Below are 6119 nucleotides of genomic sequence, written 5' to 3'. Positions count from 1 at the left end.
GAATATTCCAAAAATATATACTACAGAAACAAATACTTTAATTTAATGAATTACTATTATGTTAATTACTATTATGTAATCATTATACGTATACTTTCGATAATTTTTCGTGTAATTTACATAAGAATTTACAATCGTAAATACAATTTCATATAATATAATTAAAGTCATAATTGTATTGTATTTTACAATTAAAATATCAATGTTAGATTATAATTAAAATACAATTATAACTATTTATAATTTACAATTTACAATTTACAAATTTATGATGCTATCAATATCAAATAATAATATTCCATTTCTTCAAATATTTAATAACATCGATATAATAATTTGATATTGATAGCATTAACATTTGGATTTAATATTATATTTGATTTAATACACATATATTTTTAAGTTTTAAAATAAAATATAACATGTTAAGATTTCTTAAACATTAATAATTATGCAATTTCTTTAATATTTCTGAAGATAATTTTGATAATTTAAATTTCACTTTTAAAACATTTTTATTTTTAAAACATGTTATATTTATTTTTACAACGTTTTTAAAAATAAATTCAACTTAATGAAAATAGTTTTTATTTACCCCTAGGATTATTGGAATATTAAAAGAAAGAATGAATCTTACTTAATAGCCCTAACAACCCTACTATTAAAGGATTCTAATAATTTTAATAGCTCTAACAATCCTACTATTATAGAATTCTAATGATCTTAAGAGCCCTAACAACCCTAATATTAATAAAAGAATTCTAATGATTTTACTTAATAGCCTTAACAACCCTACTTCCTGATTAACTAAAATTATTCGAGATTTCAGGAACCTATCTCTAATCATCACCTCACCTAATCATGTATATATTTTAGTCACGTGCCCTAACCGCGTGCCCTAACCGTACTCTTCAGGCCAGTTGAACCTACCTTTCGTTGATCCTGGCCACTTTCTTTCTCGATCTCTAATCAGAGATCGAAGAAGGAGATAATTACTCCTTCTTTTGCCGGATAATTACCGGCAAAAGAGCGTGAAATATTTACGCTCATTTAGTAACGATCGTTCGATTTCACGATCGTTCATTAAATATTTGAATATAACTTTATTTTAACTCAAATAAAGCCAAATTACTACAAATTCCTATAAATTATATTTTATAATAAAATATAAAATTAATGTGTGTATTTATCATATTACAAATTATTTAATTAATTAATCATTTGGCTTTATATTAAGTTAAAGTAAAGTTTAAAAACAATATCTACAAACAAATTCTACGATGGATGAGCTATGAGCAATTAGAAGATAAGTGCGTATTATAAGAGTAAATTAGCATCAAAAATTGATAAAATTGATAATTGTTAATGTGTGTCCTTTATTTAATAAATTAGACAAAATCTTTACAAAAAATCTTTTCTTGATCTCTTTTCTTTTTAATTAATATTTCAATATATTTTCGCAATAGATGTAAAGCATAAGTTCGAAAGAACTTATTAACATTATTTAATTTAATTTAATTAATTTAATTTAATTATTTTATTTAATTTATTTAATTTAATCCATCCTAGGTCATCCATTTTAAGGCAATGGATTTATCTACAATCTACAATCGACATCTACATCTGCAATCTCTACGAATCCGTTACCTTAAAGTTAAATAAAAGTTTTTTTCACTCACCGGCACTGATGCGCAACAGCGGAGTTGTTGTTATCGAAGCTAGTTGTCTGTAACATACAAATATAAAATTCATTTATAATAATGCTCACAAAATGCAATTAATATTTAAAAAAAATTTTATCGCGCGGAATTTTATATCCGATGTATAAAATAATAAGCAGATAAACACGTATGAAAAAATTTTATAAATTTTTGAAACTGTTTTTTAAATAGAAAGTTTTATATGATTTTTATAAAAATCTTTCTCTCTAATTTTCTTTTTAATTCATTTAAATAATAAGATCGAATTATTGTTCGTTTATAACGATTTATAACAATTGATATACAAATAATAGATACTCACCATCAGGTTGCTCCGCCGATGCAAGATGCCTCTCCCAGGCCTCCTCCTCCTCTCATGTGGTTGACGTGCGATACTTTTAACGACACTCCCGCACTCACGAGCGATATTTTTATATCGCTATCTTCGCTATTTTACGCGCGATACTGGACGGCACTCCCGCACTATTTCGGTACGATTAAAAATTTGATCGCGCGATGTATATATTTAATATATATATATACTTTCAACGATACTCCCGGTTTCGGTACGAGCGAAAATCCCATTTCACTTACGAGAATTAGCTTCAAGTCAACAGGTCGGGAATGCAACGATACAACGAGCAAGGACTAAGCCCAAACCGGAAAGAAGACGAAACGATTGACGGAAATAGAGGAAAATGAAGTTCACCAACTCTTTTTCGCGCATAATTATCCTATCTCGTATCGAACCTGGACCCGCTAAGCACGATTTCAGGTGCTCCGCCCGGACATATTATGCCTCCCGCGGTTGCTATATGCTACACCAGGCTAGTAGACGGCAAAAGAAGAGGATACCCACATTTTTTAAATGCTAACATTCAGCAATTTAAAAAATGGGGAGGCAACCCCTTTTACCGAGCGAAAATCGTGCCTAGGGGAATCCACTCGACTCCTCGGCAGGGTTAACACACGCAGTGCGTGTGGCTGTAGACGAGCAAAGAGAAGGGACCCATTGACGGCCATTCCGAGCAATCGATCGAGTTCTAACTAATTCGGGCCGAATCACTTGACGAAGCACGAAGCAAGAGTGTACGTTGCATAGCAACGTGTGCAAACTCGAAACATCCCAGTTAGTTGGCATCGGAAGTAGAGACTCGTGACAATAACTGAAATTGGGATTTTATATGAAAAAGTCCAAAAGTTCCGCGAAAACGCGACAACGCGAGAATACTACAACGCGAAAACGCGGTAACGAAGCGCTTGCCGTCCGCGGCACATTGACGGCACCGACGACGCGAAAGGGTACTTAGCTTCCCATTCAGGCACCTTAAGATTTATCATAAATAGAAAAATTTAAAATAAACCTCAAGGCACCATCCAAGTACTAAGCCCTCCCACCACGACAAGGTGTACCCCATGGGAGAGTTATATTATATATAATTTTATATATAATATAATACATAATTTGAAATTTATTTTGTAATACAGTACATAAATTTAAATTCGCAAATATAAACGATAAATAAAAATATAAAAAATAAAAGAAAATCTATTATATAAAGCAATGTTCAAAATAATTTATTTTAAAACTAATTATTGCGCGCAATTAATTTTTACTTTTAAATAGATATCTTTTAATGTTATAAATCGCGTAATTACAAAATAATTTATATTTCTTATAGATATAAACTTTTAAAAATATGATAAATAAAAAAATTTCTATATTTTTATATATGAAATATTTAAATAAATATATTAATATGAAATGTTTTATAAAATATAAGAAGTATCTGAAAATATTAATTAATAAAAAATTTTATAAATGTTTTAATTATTTTAAAATAAAATGGAATATTTTTTATAAGTATATGTATTATATATGTTACAATTTAAAATCACTATTGAATCACTATCAAAGAAATAAAATGAAACGTGAAATATGTATATTTTGAATATATACTAATGATAAATAATTTATATATTATTGCGTCCGCGGAACGATATATATCGAATGCGCGCGACACAATCGGCATACGCTGACGTTCGTGCACAAGAATTTTAAACCGCGTAACCGCGTAACCGAGTAACATACAAGAATTCAGAATAATCGTAAAATGGATCACAAATAAACGCGCGTCCGCACAGCTTAACAGCTAAACCCAGACTCTCTAACAGTCGTTGTTTATAACAACATCTTGACAACGCGCGCGGAAACGATCTTCTTCGAAAGAATTCAACGGATGACGAATACATTCAGCGGGACGGGACGCGGGGACGCAACAATATAATAAATAATGAATGTGATAAATAATTTATATTAATAACTTACATTATATCTCATTGGTCCATCCATTTCCAAAACCTCCTTTCTTCTTTTGCTTTCTTCACTATTTCCTCGTGGCACTTCAATCCTCGTTGCACTGATTTAAATCCCTCGTTGCACTTACACTCATTCACGAAAAGTTCCTCGTTGCACTTGCAATTGTGTTCAGAGAAAGAATTTGATAATATATGATACGTCTCACATCACTACTTCACTGCTCAAGAGCCACTGAGCGAATGATCGTAAGTCAGAAACATTACCGCGGTACTGTTTATATCGCCAAGGTTGACTACGTATAGAATGAATTTGATAATATGTGAAACGTCTCTCACGTCACTACTCTAGGTCACTGTGCGAATGATAATAAAGCCGTGTAATATATTAACAATAGCGCGATACTGTTTATCAAGGTCGAACACGGTGTTATTGATAATTCTCTCGCTGCCGAAATATTTTCTGTAATATAAAATATTTGCGCGAGGAATATTAAATTATAGAAGTATTTTAATTTATTGATTAAGATTAATTGATTATTTATTAAACTATTCATCATGAAGTCTTATGTTATGCTAATTATTTGCATCTATAATTTGATTGTTTTATTTCGTGTTCTCTCACAATCCCCCCCCCCCCCAAATTATATTTAGATTGTCAAGTAGAATGATAAAGTAACACGGATGGAATATATTTGTGACTTTAACTATTACAATAATAATTATTGTCCGTAAAGATTGCAAACATCGATGTGATTATTTAATATGTTGTATTCCTATCACATTAAATCGATTCTCGATTAAATTGTATATTGTTTAATTAACCAATCTCGTGTAAAGGTCATGTTGCTCTCTTATGATATAATAAGCGTATATAAGTTTCGTATGATTATTTCGCGATTGAGTCTCGTGCAAAATGCGCCACGTATTCGATTAATCATAATTAAATCGTGTTTTCGTGAGTGAGTGAATGCCACAAGAGGAAATAACGAAAAATACGTAAGAGAGGAAAAGGAAATCTGGAAAAGCATCAGATGTAACGTAAGGAGTAAAACGAAGTAACACGAAGTAAAACATTTGAATTATATATGCAAATAATTAGCATAACGAAAGGCTCCGTGAATTGTTTAATAAATAATCAATTTTAATCAGTAAATTAAAATACTTTCATAATTTAATATTCCGCGTTAATGTACATTTTATAATATATAAAATATTTCGGCAACGAATTATCGATAACACGGCGTTCGACTTTGGCAATATAAAATATAAACAGTAGCGTCCTATACATTACCGCTTTGTTATCATTCGCACAGTGACTCTGGAGTAATAAAGTAGTGGTGAGAAACGCTTCGTATATTGTAATTTTCTTACTAAACACGATTACGATTAGTATCGAAACATAATTTACTATAAATATTAATAAAAATTAATTAAATAAAAATTAATTAGCGACATGAAACAGTATCGCAACGATAAATCTTTATCGAATCGCAATCATTCATTATTGCGAATAAAAATTGAAACATGGGATATATAAAAGGAGATAAGAGAATTAATTATGTTATGATATCGATCATTAATGCTTATTATAATATTCCTTTAACAATATTAGAATTAACTATATTTCGACCAAAGCTTTAAATTTTCCCAATCCTTGTTAATTAAACACACAATTTAATCGAGAATCAATTAAATTATTAGAATCCATAATATTAAATAATCACTTCAATCGTTGCGGACAATAATTATTATTTTAATATTTAGTGTCAAATGTATTTCATCCGTGTTACTTTATCGTTCTACTTGACAATCTAAATATAATTTGGGGGACGATTACGAGAAAACACGAAGTAAAACAAACGAATTATAGATGCAAATAATTAGCATAACGAAAGGCTCCGTGAATTCTTTAATAAATAATCAATTTTAATCAATAAATTAAAATACTTTCATAATTTAATATTCCGCGTTAATGTATATTTTATAATATATAAAATATTTCGGCAACGAATTATCGATAACACGGCGTTCGACTTTAGCAATATAAAATATAAACAGTAGCGTCCTATACGTTACCGCTTTGTTATCATTCGCACGGTG

Source organism: Camponotus vicinus, unplaced genomic scaffold (genome assembly GCF_025532165.1).
Source record: "Camponotus vicinus isolate PSW18456_S1 unplaced genomic scaffold, iyCamVici1.0 SCAF_9, whole genome shotgun sequence".
Lineage (NCBI taxonomy): Eukaryota > Metazoa > Arthropoda > Insecta > Hymenoptera > Formicidae > Camponotus > Camponotus vicinus.
The sequence above is the reverse complement of the archived record's forward strand: the minus strand, read 5'-3'. Positions refer to the sequence as shown.